The 19,501-nt window shown below is 40.8% G+C and overlaps 1 protein-coding gene across 1 annotated transcript in view; it reads right to left on the minus strand.

Moving 5' to 3' along the window:
• Nucleotides 1–14,409, minus strand: part of st2 (ST2L protein-like) — a 30,107-nt gene extending 15,698 nt beyond the window's left edge. Inside the window, 1 exon segment of the mRNA NM_001123550.1 lies at nt 14,310–14,409. The gene's annotated coding sequence lies outside the window, so the exon portion shown is untranslated.
• Between the last annotated feature and the right edge of the window lie 5,092 nt (nt 14,410–19,501).

Raw genomic sequence — 19,501 nt, forward strand, 5'->3', positions numbered from 1 at the left:
TAATAGGGGACCAGCGTAGACTCCCTGAGCTGAGAATCATCCTCCTGGGGAGGGATTGGCTGGAGAAGAGACAACAAGAAACACCATCCTGGACAGGAGAGGACGTGGAGATGTGTATAAGGAGAAAGGGTATAATGGACGGCCGGCAGGTCACTGTGGTCAACACATCAGCCAGATGCATCCAGTACTCCGTGCAGGACCCTCTCCTTGTCCTCCGTAACATAGAAGCCAGCATGTCCATGTATCAACCAGGTCCTCATGCCTTCCTCATGGTCATCCCTTTGAACTCACGCAAAGGCTGGGTTTGGACAGTAGAGGGCCCCCTCATGCTTCTCAACCATATACTCTGGAGTCAAATGATGGTAGTGCATACCCAATGTGAGAAACTCAAGGGAATGTCACTAGAGGAACACATAGTGAGACATGGGTTTCTCCAGGAGATGGTGGGGAAGTGTGGGCATAGGTACCATGCTTTAAACACTAGGGCGATGATGTCACTCAGGTCACAGAGCTGCTGGGGCGAGATAGATAAAATGGTGGCAGGTGGTCTTGGTTATGTTGTCATGAATGAAAGGTTTTCAATGGAGACTGAGGTGAGGAGGGCAGAGGAGGAGAGGGTGAACCTCAGATTGATGAATGTTCAGAGACATAGGGACACACTCAGATCTCTGCTCAGGGAAAAGGATATATATTTTTGTAACCAAATAAGTTCCCCCAAAACTTTGAGGCTGGACACATGACATCACACAGTGTGACATCACCATGAGGCAAGTCACAGTGGTGGATACACCCAGGTGGCATGGGCGATAATGCACTGTTGACACTCCAGAGAAATAGGACTACACCGAGCTGTCCTTGTGGTTGTACGGAGTGACAAAACAATCACAGAGACAGACGGGTCAAGAGCAGAAGAACAACTGAATCTGATTGGTCGGTCAGTCTGGAGTCAAGCTATAGTGTTATTCACCAAGGGGAGAAAAGCTTGGAGATACAGCCATTGGACATCACATCGAGAGATGGCCTGCCTGTCAGTGGCTTGTCAATAAATGTGGCGACAGGTTCGTGTCTTTGATAACACAAGACCGGCTGTAGGCCTTCAGGTCAAAGACTTTCTGAAGAAAATTTAGGAGACAGTGGTGGGAAACGATGGTGAACACTGGCTCAAAATGTACTGGGAGCTCAGGGAGAGCATCAAGAAGTTAACAAAAAGCTCTGAGGAGATTGGTAGATTACTAAAGGAGGAAGAGAGGGAGAATGACACGCTTAAAATGATGATTGAAGAGAGAGGAAATATATAAGAGACATGAGGAGAAATATGGAATGTTGAAAGAGATAAAGCAGAGAAACACAATGAGAGAAAAGGGGATATAAGACAGACATATGAAGTACAAAGGAGAGAAAGAAGCTCTCAAACAAATGTGTGTGCAGAAAGACAGAGCATTGGATCAGATGGAAAGGAAGCATGAAAGAGAAAGTAAAGAACAGAGAGACAAGATGGAAAAGAGAAAGTTAAGAGGAGTTGAATGCCATGATTGTTGAGACACAGAAGGCGTTACAAGAGAACAAACAAAGGTATGAAATGAAAGAAGTGGAGATATCAAAGCTAGAGAGAGATGTAGCGGAGTTTAAGCAGCAGAATAAAGTGAGAAGACATGATCAACCATGTGAAGATTAAGGAGGATCGAATACAACTACACAGAGGAATCTACAGCACCTGCTAGTGGTTATGTGGACATGGTAAACATCTCAGTGAGTGTGAGATATATTGAGGTAGAATAATGTATCTCTCCTTATCAGATCTAATTAACCATAAGAAGTTTAACCCTTGTTTTTTAATAAACTGAATAAAATGTGGTAATGTCTGTATACTCAACATAGACATTTGGGAAAGACACAGATGTTGTCACAGAAGGGAGAGGAGAAGCAGAAGGACACAGCAGGACGAGAGCAGAGAGTTGGAGATGAACAGAGAGAAGCACCATGGTTGAAGGTTGGGGCAGTGGTTGGGGACATGGCTGGCTCTGTGAGGGCACCACTAAGTGCAGCCACAGGGACTATTATAGGGGCTGCAGCAGGGGTTCTGCTGGGGAGTTTACTGATACAAGAGGAAGAGGCCAGAGAGAATAAAGTGGAGTCAGATCCCGCTGATTATCCATTGAAACAGTTGACCCAGCACACTGTAGAATCTGTGTAAGAGGCAGAATACTAGTTCTGTAAATGGTTTTAGGGAGACCTTTGCATAAAGGGATAGTTTGCCGAAAATACACATGATATTTTTTCTCTCTCTCGTACAAGCACCTTTTGGATCTGTGTTGAAACGTATCTACTGCTGAACAGCAATGGCCAAATGCTCAATTACATTTACAGAACTTCTGATCATTTTCTTGTGTTTGTTCCTTACTTGGATCACCTTTTGCAAAACCTTCAATACAAATGTCATCAGTGAATACAAAATTAATAAGTGTTTTGTTCACAGAATATTAACACCTTTTTTTCATTAGAAGAGAAATGTGTGCAATTGTGTTAATGGTTTCCAGCAATCAGTAAATACTACATTCTAAATCATCCTATCAGTATCACACCATGTACAATAAAGGGAAATATCGAGGCAATGGGGACTGTCTAATTGTTATGATTTTTTTTCACAATATCACAGACATGCAGAGAATGAAGTTGGGTTAGTTCTAAGTAACTTTGAGTTACTCAGAAGTCATCATCTCCAACATTGTGACCTTCCATCACAGAGCTTTGCTTTTGTGTGGATTGAGGCCTATATATTCATATATGTTCTGTTCCTCTATTGTCTTCACCTTTCCTGATTTCTATTGTGGATGGTGTTTCTGTACACAAATGGAAAGTCTACAAAACTATGAGCAAATATGTGCAATCAAAAAGTATTCAGACCCCATCACTTTTTCCACTAAATGGATTAAATCGGGTTTTTTTCGCCAAAAGTCTACACACATTTACATAAGTATTCAGACCCTTAACTCAGTACTTTGTTGAAGCACCTTTGGCAGCAATTACAGCCTCAAGTCTTCTTGGGTATGACAACACAAGCTTGGCACAACTGTTTTTGGGGAGTTTCTCCCATTCTTCTCTGCAGATCCTTTCAAGCGTTGTCAGGTTGGATGGGGAGCGTTGCTGCACAAGTCTCTCCAGAGATATTCGATCGGGTTCAAGTCCAGGCATTGGCTGGGCCACTCAAGGACATTCAGAGAATTGTCCCGAAGCCACTCCTGCATTTTTTTGGCTGTGTGCTTAGGGTCAATGTCCTGTTGGAAGGTGAACCTTTGCCCCCGTCTGAGGTCCTGAGCGCTCTGGAGAAGGTTTTCATCAAGGAGCTCTCTGTACTTTGCTCTGTTCATCTTTACCTCGATCCTGACTGGTCTCCCAGTCCCTGCCGCTGAAAAACATCCCGACAGCATGATGCTGCCACCACCATGCATAACCGTAGGGAATATTGGCCAGGTGATGAGCGGTGCCCGGTTTCCTCCAGACATGATGCTTGGCATTCAGGCCAAAGAGTTCAATCTTGGTTTCATCAGACCAGAGAATCTTGTTTCTCATGATCTGAGAGTCCTGTAGGTGCCTTTTTTGCCAACTCCAAGCAGGCTGTCCTGCGCCTTTTACTGAGGAGTGGCTTCTGTCTGGCCAATACCATGAAGGCCTGATTGGTGGAGTGCTCCAGAGATGGTTGTCCTTCTGGAAGGTTCTCCCATCTCCACAGAGGAACTCTGGAGCTTTTTCAATGTGACCATCAGGTTCTTGGTCACCTCCCTGACCAAGGCCGTTCTCACCTGATTGCTCAGTTTGATCGGCCGGACAGCTCTAAGAAGAGTCTTGGCGGTTCCAAACTTCTTCCATTTAAGAATGATGGAGGCCACTGTATTCTTGGGGACCTTCAATGCTGAAGAAACTTTCTGCGACTCAACACCATCCTGTCTCGGGGCTCTACGGACAATTTTGTATTTATAATACATTTGCAATAATTTCTAAAAACCTGTTTTCGTTTTGTCATTATGGGATATGTTGCGTATATTGATGAGGGAAAAAATTATTTAATACATTTTCAAATAAGGCTGTAACATAACAAAATGTGGAAAAGTGAAGGAGACTGAATACTTTCCAAATGCACTGCATGTATTGAATACATGGATTTGGATTGTGATGATACCGATAAATGAATCCCGCCTACAAAATGTAAAACAAAAAAATCATAATCAAACTAAAATATTTGATATGTATGAAGTTGTTTGGTGAAATATGCATAAAGGAGAGTAATTGCACATAATTCTGCACCTTTGGATTTTTAAAAGACTAACTTTTGAGAAAAACTAACATGGTTTCCTAATTACCTTTGGTCAATTGCCTACGTTTTTATGATTTTGTTTACTTGATTTGTAGTATACTTTTGTCTATTGTATTTATACAGCTGCAATCAAATGTCTGTATTGGGACAGTAAAGATTTCCTGTATCTGAACTTGATATCAGTGTGTATTTATTTATATATAATCATCTATAGGAGGAAGATGAGGGAAGGGGTGGGAATAAAGATAATCTCAGTTTCAATTGACTAGGAGTTGCGACTGTATATGAAATGAATGGGTGATTCAATGTCCCATTGTAGCGACAGTGTATTCGGAAAGACAAACATCCCACTGGGCACAGAGATCAGTTAAATGTATAGTTTTTATCTACATTTGGTTGAGTTGTCAACTAACGTGAATTCAACCTGAAATCCCAAAAACACGTCACCATGTCATTGGATTTATGTTGTTTTTTTTAAGACGAAACTCCCTTCCGTTGATTACTTTTTGCAAATCCAATCAATATTCCATGTTGATTTAACATAATCACATTCATTTTCTTTGTTGAAATGACATGGAAACAACGTTGATTCAACCCGTTTTTGCCCAGTGGGATTGTAGAGACCTGGACACCAGTAATGTCTGCTTACTTCTGCCCACTTCCTGTTCTGAGCTAGAAGTACACACTCAGTCGGTGCTATCCAGAATCCTTGGGACATCCCTACACTAAACCCTGACCTTAAACCCTACCCTTGCTCTAACCTTAACCATAACCCTTACCTAACAATAACCTTAACCCTTCCCTTAACCATTATACATTTCAACTTCAATTGAGGGTAGGGATCCCAAGGATCCCAGATAGCACGGACCACCCACTTTCTCCTCGTCATATGCTTCGGTCCTCTCAGCCAACCAGGGAGGAGATGAGCCACCAATGCCCTTTGAAAGCAAGCCTATCAGCAGCTTTCCTCTCTCCATAACGTTCTTTAGAATTGTGTTTTTATATGAGGTTGAGGAGGTGTTCCTACCATGTTCACCTCTTGTAAAATATACAGTCAGGTCCATAAATATTTGGACATTGACCAAGTTATTATTTTAGCTGTCTACCATAGCATATTGAAATTAAATAATGAATATGAGCTGAATGTGCAGACTTTCAGCTTTAATTTAAGAGTATTTACATCCAAATTGGGTGAAAGGTGTAGGAATTACAGCCCTTTTTATATGTGGTCCCCCCCTTTTTAAGGGACCAAAAGTAATTGGACAATTGGCTTCTCAGCTGTTCCATGGCCAGGCGTGTGTTATTCCCTCATTAGTTCATTTACAAGTAAGCAGATAAAAGGTCTAGAGTTGATTTCAAGTGTGGCATTTGCAATTGGAATCTGTTGCTGTTAATCCTCAATATGAAGTCCAAAGAGCTGTCACTGCCAGTGAAGCAAGCCATCATTAGGCTGAAAAATCTAAACAAACCCATCAGAGAGATAGCAAAAACATTGTGTGTGGCCAAATCAACTATTTGGTATATTCTTAAAAAGAAAGAACACACTGGTGAGCTCAGGAACACCAAAGGCCTGGAAGACTATGGAAAACAACTGTGGTGGATGACAGAAGAATTCTTTCCATGGTGAAGAAAACACCCTTCACAACAGTTGGCCAGATCAAGAACACCCTCCAAGAGGTAGGCGTATCTGTGTCAAAGTGAACAATCAAGAGAAGACTTCAGAGTAAATACAGAGAGAGGGTTTACCACAAGATTGGTAAGCCTCAAAAAGAGGAAGACCAAATGAGTTGGCCAAAAAAACATCTAAAAAAGCTTGTACAGTTCTGGAACATCATCCTATAGACATTCTGGTACAAGTTGATCTTTGTATCATCTGATGGGAAGAGAAGAGTATGGAGAAGGAAAGGAACTATTCATGATCCGAAGCATACCACCTCATCTGTGAAGCATGGTGGAGGTAGTGTTATGGCGTGGGGATATATGGCTGCCACTGGAACTGATTCCCTTGTATTTATTGACGATGTGAATGCTGACAAAAGCAGCAGGATGAATTCTGAAGTGTTTAGGGCTATATTATGTGCTCAGATTCAGCCAAAGGCTTCAAAACTCATTGGACAGCGCTTCACAGTGCAGATGGACAATGACCCGAAGCATACTGCAAAAGCAACCCAATAATTTTTTTAAGGCAAAGAAGTGGAATGTTCTGCAACGGCCAAGTCAATCACCTGACCTGAATCCAATTGAACCATGCATTTCACTTCCTGAAAGTAAAACCGAAGGCAAAAGACTTCATGCAGTCATTGACTGCAAAGGATATGCAACCAAGTATTAAAACTCACAATTTAATTTATGATTATGTTAGTTTGTCCAATTACTCTAGCCCCTAAAATTGGGGGGCTATGTATAAAACTGGTTGTAATTCCTACACGGTTAAAACAATTTTGACAAAACCCTTCAATTAAAGATGAAAGTCTACACTTGAAGCACATCTTGATTGTTTTCCTTTCAAATCCATTGTGGTGGCGTACAGAGCCAAAATGATGCAAATTGTGTCACTGTCCAAATACTTATGGACCTGACTGTAGTACAGTATATCTCCCTCTCGCTCTACTACAAGCCAGGTTTCCTCTTTATCTCTGAGCAAAAAATATGTTTATTTTCACTGTGCTTCATCTCTCTGCTGTGGGAGCCATTTTTATTCATGAGCAAATATAATGGGGGGTTCTATGATTCTACTAGTCTATGCATTCTTACCAAGACAATCAACTAGAGTTTGGCTGCTGTTGAATATTACTAAGGGACTTATTTTCAACTGCGCTATGTTGAACAGCAGAGATGGGACTTCCAGTGTTTTAAATACTGAGTCAGGGTTCTATGTGTTAAGACTACAGTAAGGGCTCTGTATTCATTTAACTACATGGTAACTAACTACTTACTAAGAAAAAAGAAGAATCCCGCACACTGCTCTTGCTAGTATCACTGCTCTTTATTAAGCATGGCATTCGTCAAAGCTCTGACGAAGGCCTTGAGGCCGATATGTAAAGCTTAATAAAGAACAATGGTACTAGGAAGAGCAATGTGTGGGTTTCTTCTATTTTCTCATCTTACTCAACTGTTACCATGCACCTGCAACAAAGATAGCTCAGATGTGAGAGTGCCTTTTGAACTATCTACTTACTAACATCTGTTATCATATACATTTACATTTTACATTTAAGTCATTTAGCAGACGCTCTTATCCAGAGCGACTTACCTTATGTGTGCATTCACCTTATGATATCCATCATTGACATCAAATCAAATTTTATTGGTCACATACACGTGATTAGCAGATGTTATTGCGGGTGTAGCAAATTGCTTGTGCTTCTAGCTTCGACAGTGTAGTAATATCTTACAAATTACACAACATATACCCAATACACACAAATCTAAGTAGGAATGAATTAAGACTATATACATATGGACGAGTGATGTCAGAGCAGAACAGACTAAGATACCGAAGAATAGTATAGAATACAGTATATACATATGAGATGAGTAATGCAAGATATGTAAACATTGTTAAGTGAGTAAATTACCGTAGAATAGTATAGAATATAGTATATACAAATGAGATGAGTAACACAAGATATGTAAACATTATTAGTGCCTAGTGTTCCCTTCCTTAAAGTGGCCAGTGATTTCTAGTATATGCCTACAGGCAGCAGCCTCTAATGTGCTAGTGATGGCTGTTTAACAGTCTGATGGCCTTGAGATAGAAGCTGTTTTTCAGTCTCTCGGTCCCAGCTTTGATGCACCTGTACTGACCTCGGCTTCTGGATGATAGTGGGGTGAACAGGCAGTGGCTCGGGTGGTTGATGTCCTTGATGATCTTTTTCATGATATTTCACTCCACTGTTCCAACGCCCCCGGCTTCTGACTGTAATTATTATTTTATGCATGTAGGTTTTTACAGCATTCTCCATTGCTTGCTCACAACTAGATATCTGCACACATATTACCATGCCAGTTCCTGAGTGAACTATGAACTTGTTCTCCTGCCATCTCTGCTCTGGTTTAACCTGTTATGGATAGGGGGCAGTATTTTCACGGCCGGATATAAAACGTACCCGATTTAATCTGATTATTACTCCTGCCCAGAAACTAGAATATGCATATAATTATTAGCTTTGGATAGAAAACACTCCAAAGTTTCTAAAACTGTTTGAATGGTGTCTGTGAGTATAACAGAACTCATTTGGCAGGCCAAAACCTGAGAAGATTCCTTACAGGAAGTGCCCTCTCTGACCATTTCTTGGCCTTCTACACTCTCTTTATTGAAAACTGAGGATCTCTGCTGTAACGTGACACTTCCTACGGCTCCCATAGGCTCTCAGAAGGCGGCAAAACGTTGAATGATGCCTTTGCAGGCCATGGCTGAAAAACAGTAGCGCATTTGGATAGTGGTCGATCTGAGAACAATGAGACTGGGGGCGCGTGCACGAGCCGACACCATGTTTTTATTTTCAGTCTTTGAACGAAAACAGGGTTTCCCGGTCGGAATATTATCGCTTTTTTACGAGAAAAAAAACAAACAAAATTTTTTTAAAATAATAAAAAATCGCATAAAAATTGATTTTAAACAACGTTTGACATGCTTCGAAGTACGGTAATGGAATATTTAGAATTTTTTTGTCACGAAACGCGCCGGGCGCGTCACCCTTCGGATAGTGTCTTGAACGCACAACAAAACGCCGCTATTTGGATATAACTATGGATTATTTGGAACCAAACTAACATTTGTTATTGAAGTAGAAGTCCTGGGAGTGCATTCTGACGAAGAACAGCAAAGGTAATCAAATTTTTCTTACAGTAAATCTGACTTTGGTGAGGGCCAAACTTGGTGGGTGTCAAAATAGCTAGCCTGTGATGGCGAGCTATCTACTCAGAATATTGCAAAATGTGCTTTCACCGAAAAGCTATTTTAAAATTGGACATAGCGATTGCATAAAGGAGTTCTGTATCTATAATTCTTAAAATAATTGTTATGTTTTTTGTGAACGTTTATCGTGAGTAATTTAGTAAATTCACCGGAAGTTTGCGGTGGGTATGCTAGTTCTGAACGTCACATGCTAATGTAAAAAGCTGTTTTTTGATATAAATATGAACTTGATTGAACAAAACATGCATGTATTGTATAACATAATGTCCTAGGAGTGTCATCTGATGAAGATCATCAAAGGTTAGTGCTGCAATTAGCTGTGGTTTTGTTTTTTGTGACATTATATGCTAGCTTGAAAAATGGGTGTCTGATTATTTCTGGCTGGGTACTCTGCTGACATAATCTAATGTTTTGCTTTCGCTGTAAAGCCTTTTTGAAATCGGACAGTGTGGTTAGATTAAGGAGAGTGTTGTCTTTAAAATGGTGTAAAATAGTCATATGTTTGAAAAATTGAAGTTTTCGGATTTTCGAGGACTTATTTGTATTTCGCGCCACGCCCATCATTGGATATTGGAGCAGGTGTTCTGCTAGCGGAACGTCTAGATGTAAGAGGTTAAACATGCTAAACCACCCCCAGTGTTAGTGTGACCTCTTATAATAACCTTGATCAACAATAACCCTAACCCCCAGCTACCCTTTATAGTTGAAATGCAGTACTTACTGAATGAGTTCTTCTAATGATCGAAGCAGAGAGCTGCTGGTCTCACTGCCATCCCCTTCTCTCCTAAAACAGTGATGGGGTTGGTAGTGGCATTAGTGTATGGAACATGGGACTTACTACTGTCCACATGCAACCTCATTACTGAAATTACATTTGATTCTGCTCTTCAGCTCTAGACTGTAGTAATGTTTGCCTTAATTCAAGTTTGCTTAGGCTAGTGTGATTGTTTGATTGGTTGGTTGGTTGGTTGGTTGCTAGGTTCCCTCCCCACCTCATCTCTCCCTCCATTACAGTCTTCTATTCAGACACACTCCACTGGGGTAGTACTGACATGTTTTGGGGTTTATTAGGCCCAGCTATATGTTGAGGTGCGAGGATCAATAGGATCTAATTATCAGTAGCCACCAATGTGTAACACGACGTTACTAAAGCTACTTATGGGTCCTGAATTGCACAGGAAGGAATAGTTCTTATTATTTAATTTCTCTCATTTTATTTGACTGCTAATCATTGTAGGGCAAATCGCCACCCTCTCAGGCACTGCAACTGCACTTGCTTTAGAGATCGACCGATTAAATCGGCATGGCCGATTAATTTGGGCCGATTTCAAGGTTTCATAACAATCGGTAAATCGGCCTATTTGGATGCCGATTATAGCCAATTACATTGCAATCCACGAGGAGACTGCGTGGCAGGCTGACCACCTGTTACGTGAGTGCAGCATCAAAAGGACCTTGTGGCTGCAAGGAGCCAAGGTAAGTTGCTAGCTAGCAATAAACTTATCTTACAAAAAACTATCAATCTTCACATAATCACTAGTTAACTACACATGTTTGATGATATAACTAGGTTAAATAGCTTGTCTTCCGTTGCATATAATCAGCGCGGTGCCTGTTAATTCATCATCGAATCACAGCCTACTTCAACTTCGCCAAACGGGTGGTGATTTAACAAAAGCACATTCGCGAAAAAAGCACAACCGATGCACAAATGTACCTAACCACAATGCCTTTCTTAAAGTCAATACACAGAAGTATATATATTTTTTAAACCTGCATATTTAGTTAAAAGAAATTCATGTTAGTAGGCAATACTAACTAGGGAAATTGTTTAATTTCTCTTGCGTTCAGTGCAAGCAGAGTCAGGGTATATGCAGCAGTTTGGGCCGCCTGGCTCGTTGCAAACTGTGTGAAGACCATTTCTTCCTAACAAAGACCCTAATTAATTTGCCAGAATTTTACATAATTATGACATAACATTGAAGGTTGTGCAATGTAACAGCAATATTTAGACTTAGGATTGCCACCCGTTCGATAACATACAGAACGGTTCCATATTTCACTGAAAGAATAAACATTTTTTTTTCGAAATGATAGGTTTCCAGATTTGACCATATTAATGACCAAAGGCTCGTATTTCTGTGTTATTATACTTTAATTAAGTCTATGATTTGATATTTGATAGAGCAGTCTGACTGAGCAGCAGCATGCTCGTAAGCATTCATTCAAACAGCACTTCACTGCGTTTGCCAGCAGCTCTTAGCAATGCTTGATGGACAGCGTTGTTTATGATTCCAAGCCTATCAACTCCCGAGATTAGGCTGGCAATACTAAAGTGCCTATAAGAACATCCAATAGTCAAAAGTATATGAAATACAAATGGTATAGAGAGAAATAGACGACACGTCATAATTCCTATAAATACAACCTAAAAGTTCTTAACTGGGAATATTGAAGACTCATGTTAAAAGGAACCACCAGCTTTCATACGTTCTCATGTTCAGAGCAAGGAACTTAAACGTTAGCTTTTTTACATGGCACATATTGCACTTTTACTTTCTTCTCCAACACTGTGTTTTTGCATTATTTAAACCAAATTGAACATGTTTCATTATTTATTTGAGACTAATTTTATTTTATTTATGTATTAAGTTAAAATAGGTGTTCATTGGTCATTCAGTATTGTTGTAATTGTCATTATTACAAGTTATATATATATTACTTGTAATAATGACAATTACAACAATACTGAATGACCAATGAACACTTATTTTAACTTAATACATAAATAAAATAAAATATATATAAAAAACGATTTTTTTTTAAAACCCGCCTTTTTTCATCCTCCAATAATCAGTATTGGTGTTGAAAAATTATAATCGGTCGACCTCTACTTGCTTTCAAAACATGTTACATTGTTTATCAACTCATAGGACAACGATTTACACTATGATGATACTCTTAATGGTGACCCACCCCATCTGTGGTCTGAGGGGTTGGTGTATAGGGAGGCTGATGACTCCTTTATAACTGGAACTGACATGAAAGCAGACCTCAAAGATGACAGGTGACTGGCATTTCTCTAGTGCAAAATGCAAACATGGTAGCAACACATCATCACTAGTCTACAGAACACCATCCTGTTTCAACGTCACAATCTTTTCTCCTTATGTTTATGTCCTTTGTTATTATTTTTATTTTAGCGTTAAATATTTTTTTACCAGGACAGATTCATGCAAGTCTTAACAGACAGAGTGCAGCTTCATTGCATTGTGTGTGTGAACTTAGACAACACCTCCTCGGTAGTATTAAGTTTTGATTGGCAAGTGGTGAGGGACACTGATTCTGAAAGATTCACATTCATCTGCCCTCTGTTAAAAAATAAAATAAACTCCTCATGTTTATTTCTCAATATAGAATGCTGGGGGTAAAAAGTAGTTAGGGTTAGTTGAAGTATAACTAGTTGTAAAGCTGAAGAGATGAGGGTCCCATAAGAATCTGCTCCTAGTTACAGTAATAGTTAAGAGGGCCCCATTTTAATAACACTTACTGTCCCATGATGCTTCTGCGTTCGATACATCTGTTACAACTCCTGTTACATCTCTCAACTGTCAATACAACTGTTACAGTAGACAAACCTGGACTCAGGGTGAGACGAAACACTGTCAAAGTAAACCCGTCACACTCCAATTTAGTCTCCAGAGTGGTGCAGGGGTCTAAGGCACTGCATCTCAGTGCTAGAGGTGTCACTACAAACCCTGGTTCGATCCTGAGCTGTATCACAAGCGGGGAGGGTTTGGCCGGGTTAAGCCGTCATTGTAAAATAAGAATTTGTTCTGAACTGACTTGCCTAGTTAAATAACAATTGTATGATATGTTCAACTTTGTATTGTACTAATTTGTGGATGTCCATCATCCATTTTGTATTTTATGTTACAAATTACAATTCATATGATATGTTACAAATTGCAGTTTGTTATGGCTAATGTTAGCTAGGTTATAGTAGACACTATATCATGTTTTATAATTATGTTCATATTTACTGGATGTCTTGGGATGAACCCAAACACTCAATTGATGGTTAAACTTGCAAATATTTTATTATTTATTTATTAAACTTATTATTTATTTATTAAACTTGCAAATATTGTATTATTTATTCTTGGGAACTATAGTATAGTTCCCAAGATGAAAACAATTTGTTCCACAATGGCGATAAAAAATGTAATGCTTCAACTTAACTGTGGGCACACAGCCAACAGTGTAAACATGATGCAATTGACATTTTAACGTCATTGACGGAGCGCATATAAAGCACCCACAAGCTACCCATAGCTGAAAACACAAACATCGCGGGATGATCGAGTGACGAATTTCCGGGCAAGGGCGGTCCATTTAAAAATGATTTTCCTTCCTCCATAGCCCTGCAACTCGTCAGACATCATCAGAAGTAGCCACTTAATTTGATGGCTGAGGCGTTAGCGTGTCTTTTAAGTGTTTGGAATGTTGCCCAGCTGTGTGTATATATTTCCAGGACAAATACAGAGAAGTTTTAATGTTATGACATTTTCTAACACTGGAATGTTTTTATTGGAAAAATCCTACTGTAACTCCGTAGCGGTGCATGGGTTGTGATAATTGCGTTGTTTGTTCTATAACCTGTTAATTCATATGCCTTGCGACCGTGACAAAACCAAAATAAATTAAACCACACCTTTGTTTTACCACAAAACCAGATAGCAACCTCTGTCCAGTGAAGTCCACAATGCATATACAGTAACAGACCGTTACATGACCTACAGCATGGCCGAGTAAGTTTCCGACATTTTCGGACCACTAAACAACTATTGACTTAGAACCACAGAGAGTTACCGCAAGTCACAAAGAAACCATGAGCTGCCTCCACTATTCCAGCACCATTTCAACTTTAACATTTAAACATAATCAAATCACCTCTGCTTAGTCTAATACAGTGACAACTAAAACATACACAATAATTTTGTCCAGTCAACGTAAGCTAAATATAATGTGGCTGTCTGAATTTCTGTGTGAAGGAAGAAAAACATGTTGACTCACCATACTTGTAGAGACCGTTTTGTCATTAGCGTTTATCACTCTGTCATACAGTACACGCTTTATATTTTTGTTGTCCTAGGCTACCTGGCTAAAATGCTTTCCCGCTAGCCTAACCAAATGTGTTTATAACTAAACCAAGATAGACAACATCCTGTCCTTTCAAAAAGGAAGAAATGAGTCATAGTGGGCAGAACCATGTACGCGTTAGGACACGTTCCTATTTCCGTTAGGGGACGCCTACTCTGAAGCAGTGTTGCAAACTCATTTTCAGCGGAAGTTGATAGAGGCAGGTCGATTTGTTGCTGAAAGTTGCTAATTGACGTTGTGATGTCATTGCGTAATAACGTTAAACTGCGTCATTTCGTGAATACACAATAACGTTACTCAAATTGACTGGCCAGCTCGGCAAAAAATATGATTTGACATTTGTTAGTTTAGATTTATTTGTTTATTATCATATATTTGTATTTGTAAAAGTGATATAAACACAACACATTTTTAGATGATCACATTTTTATTTTTAAACACAACACATTGAATTATTGAACAATTACACATTATTGAACAACTACATTTTATTTATTTTCTTAACTAGTAAACCTACACATTCTGAACATTATAGTTTTAAGCAGTGTATTGGTAGCTCGTTAACATGCTACCTAACTGATCAACAATTACAGGTACAGGCTAATAACAAGGTATATATGCGATCTTATTGAACAAGCAACTTAACTCAAATAATGATGTATGCGCTAGGCATCTCTTTCCAGCTCTCTCCAGGTTGTTGTGCTGCTTGGCTGGCTAGCTGCTCAATGGATTCCTCCAGATATTGCCACTGTTTTCGCACACACTGCAGTACACACTGCCACCATCAGCTGTGTGTCTCCGCCAGTTCCAGAAAGTCCACTCCTTGCATACGATGAATCATAGATTGGCAAGGAAATCCTCTTCATCTTCACTGTCCAACTGCATTGTCACGGAGCTGGAACCAGCAGAAGAGGATGGAGTGGCCTTAAAACTGTATGCTGCTATGGTGCCAAACTGCTGCAGAACTTCACTTGGTAGTTTATGCTGGTAACAGATATCACCAGCCACTTCAGTCCATACCACATCAGGAGTATGGAGTTGAGAGTGTGCAGTGACATTCTATTTCTTAACTTTGACTTGACCACACTCATTTGGCTGAACAGCCGTTCAACCACCACATTTGAGTGTGGCAAGGAGAGGGCAGCGAGTGCAGCTTTGCACAGTTCTTCAAATGGATTTGACCCGGGAGAGTCCGTGTAGTTATTGACTTCACTCCAAAACTCGACTGTATTTTCAGTTGAGTCCCACCCAAACAGATGGATGTTTCTCCATTGGGAAACAATTTTATCAATTGTTTGGGGCTGGTATCCCAGTCGCTCAGCTACTTTAATAATTTCAGTGGTGCCTTTATTGTGCTTAACACTGAACAAGGCCATGTTTCGCAAGGCTTCAAGGTTGTCTGGGAGCCTTGCTTGCAGCTCCTTGCTTAAAGCAACAATGTAGTTGATGCACGGTCTCCGAATGACCTTTTTGTCCTCTGGCGCAAGACTGAGTTGGTACACCGTGCTCTTGAAAAGGTACCGAAGGTATGGTGATGGACTGAGATGTCCATCAATGGCATCCTTCAGGACATCAATTTTTGCCATAGGGTTGACTACTCTGCCGAAAATTGATGTTATGAGGTGTACCAGATTGTCCAAAAGCTTGACAGGATCTGTTTGCTTTCCCTCAAATGACTTCACTGCAACTTGTACGTCAGACAGGATTGATTTCAAGAATGTCAGGTAGACATAGTTGGTCTTGTCCATGTACATGGCGTGGTGCACATCCACCATGTAGCAACGCTCACTGGATTTGGTCAACTCAAAGTGGAGTGTCAGTTCTTCCCACTGGCTCAATATACGAGTTACCGCAGGCTCAATCGATAGCCAACGTGTGGCACACACTTTGGTGGTCTGCAGGGGTTTCTGGCCACAATTAATGGTGGCATACACTGCTTTGTACTCTCGCGCCGTTTTGGGGAAATGGAAAACCAGTTGTAGGTTTCCCTGATTAAGTACTCAACACTCCTAGGGATGGTTTCTTTGGATGCTGCACTGACAGACAATTGTAAAGAATGGCACACACAAATTGGGCAATGCACATTCTTCCTTTAAAATCATGTGCACCCCGTTGTGTACCCCAGTCATCACGGACGCATTATCAGTGCCAATACCCTGAAGATTCTCTTTTTTAAGGTTACACTTCTCAAGAAACTCAACTACCGCCTTTGCTATTGATCTGGCATCGCCCCCCTCCAATTCAACCAGCCCGGGAAATGTGGACACAATGGTTCTTTTTTTAGCACTGAAATACTGAATCACAACACAGAGGTATTTCGAGACACTGACATCAGTGGACTCATCCAAAAGGAGACTGAACTTCTCATCCCCCATATCTGATGTTACCCTTTTGAGAAAATAAGGAACCAGTACTCCCCTAATCATTTCTGTGCACTTGGTGCGGTGCATTTGGAAGTTTGTTGCTGCCACAGAATCTGAAAAGGCAGCTTTGCAAGCCATACCTAAATGGTCGCATGCTAGCAGCGAACAATGCTCTGCAGTGGCCATTGCGATAGTAGCTTCTGCGCTTCTGCAGTTATCCACTTTTTTAACCAACTGTGGTAATGTAGACTGCGTTGCGGGGTTGTACAGTTTTGATTTATTTATATGTTTCGCTGTAGCACAATGTTTTTTGATGTCATACATTTTTGCAAGCATATCTGATTTTCAGTACGCACAGTATGCCCGACAATCATCCCCAATTACTGGCTTCAGCCACCCTTTAAATTCAGGTACAGACTCCCACTCTTTTCTGTACTTCTGGCTGTACAATTTTGATTGAGACATGTTGATTGATGTAAGTTCTGTTCAAGATCAAACATTTGTGACCAACTATATTCATTGGGTTTGTCTCGTCGAACGCATACTACTGCTGCTGCAGTCAACCAACAATGATTTTTAATTTGCTAAAATTGCTGCTGGCCTGCTGCTGCCTGTGCAAGAGCTGAGCGCCTGCTGCTGACGTCACATTTTAGTGTTTGAGTCACTTTTCAAAAGTTGCTAAAAGTTCCAAATACATTTTTAAAAGTAGCTAAATTTGTTGCTAGGTGCTGTTTGAAAACAAAGTTGCCAGGGTATTCTGAAAAGTTGCTAAATCTAGCAACAAAATTGCTAAATTGGCATCACTGCTCTGAAGTGCGCGTGTGCAATAACTCAACTTGCTTTAGCACTCCTTCTGAACGACGCAATTTAAAAAAACTTTGGCAAAGGGTAAAGTCTACAAAACGTAGTCCAATATGTTTGTAACATATTCTAGTTTTGGGAACAGAACATTTAATTTAGATCAAATGTTTCATCGATGAGAAAATTAGCAGAACGTCTGCCAAAATCCATCTCTTTCCATCTTCTACCACTGCCAGCCACTGGGCTTCCTCTATAAATCCGGTGAAATATCTGTCTCATTGTTCTGTGGCATAACTTCAATTTGTGGGCAATGTTAGCTAGTTAACATCGAACTACATATAACTTAAATCCTCTCAGGCCAGGGGCACAACAATGTATGAATTAATGGTTGGATCAGAATTGCCGTTATAATCATTGGCCAGTTCGGAGAATTAAGTAAAACCACAACTCCAAATCCCTGTCTCCAGCCATGGCTAATTTAGGAAAGGGACAATTTTAGCTAGCTGGCTAGCTAGCCACCGTCGGACAACAACACAATGAGATGCAACGATTCTAGTTTTTCTGTCAATGACATGGACTAAGTTTTGTAGACTTTACCCTTTAGTAATGATTCTTTTATTTATATTTTAAAAAAAGTATAATCTTTAAAAAAATATATATATATATATATATATATATATATATATATATATATATATATACTGCTCAAAGAAATAAAGGGAACACTAAAACAACACATCCTAGATCTGAATGAATGAAATAATCTTTTCTTTACATAGTTGAATGTGCTGACAACAAAATCACACAAAAATAATCAATGGAAATCCAATTTATCAACCCATGGAGGTCTGGATTTGGAGTCACACTCAAAATTAAAGTGGAAAACCACACTACAGGCTGATCCAACTTTGATGTAATGTCCTTAAAACAAGTCAAAATGAGGCTCAGTAGTGTGTGTGGCCTCCACGTGCCTGTATGACCTCCCTACAACGCCTGGGCATGCTCCTGATGAGGTGGCGGATGGTCTTCTCTGGGATCTCCTCCCAGACCTGGACTAAAGCATCCGCCAACTCCTGGACAGTCTGTGGTGCAACGTGGCGTTGGTGGATGGAGCGAGACATGATGTCCCAGATGTGCTCAATTGGATTCAGGTCTGGGGAACGGGCGGGCCAGTCCATAGCATCAATGCCTTCCTCTTGCAGGAACTGCTGACACTCCAGCCACATGAGGTCTAGCATTGTCTTGCATTAGGATGAACCCAGGGCCAACCGCACCAGCATATGGACTCAAAGGGGGTCTGAGGATCTTATCTCGGTACCTAATGGCAGTCAGGCTACCTCTGGCGAGCACATGGAGGGCTGTGCGGCCCCCCAAAGAAATGCCACCCCACACCATGACTGACCCACCGCCAAACCGGTCATGCTGGAGGATGTTGCAGGCAGCAGAACGTTCTCCACGGCGTCTCCAGACTCTGTCACGTCTGTCACATGTGCTCCGTGTGAACCTGCTTCATCTGTGAAGAGCACAGGGTGCCAGTGGCGAATTTGCCAATCTTGGTGTTCTCTGGCAAATGCCAAACGTCCTGCACGGTGTTGGGCTGTAAGCACAACCCCCACCTGTGGACGTCAGGCCCTCATACCACCCTCATGGAGTTTGAGCAGACACATGCACATTTGTGGCCTGCTGGAGGTCATTTTGCAGGGCTCTGCCAGTGCTCCTCCTGCTCCTCCTTGCACAAAGGCGGAGGTAGCGGTCCTGCTGCTGGGTTGTTGCCCTCCTATGGCCTCCTCCACGTCTCCTGATGTACTGGCCTGTCTCCTGGTAGCGCCTCCATGCTCTGGACACTACGCTGACAGACACAGCAAACCTTCTTGCCACAGCTCGCATTGATGTGCCATCCCGGATGAGCTGCACTACCTGAGCCACTTGTGTGGGTTGTAG

Source organism: Salmo salar, chromosome ssa25 (genome assembly GCF_905237065.1).
Source record: "Salmo salar chromosome ssa25, Ssal_v3.1, whole genome shotgun sequence".
In the NCBI taxonomy this organism is placed as follows: domain Eukaryota; kingdom Metazoa; phylum Chordata; class Actinopteri; order Salmoniformes; family Salmonidae; genus Salmo; species Salmo salar.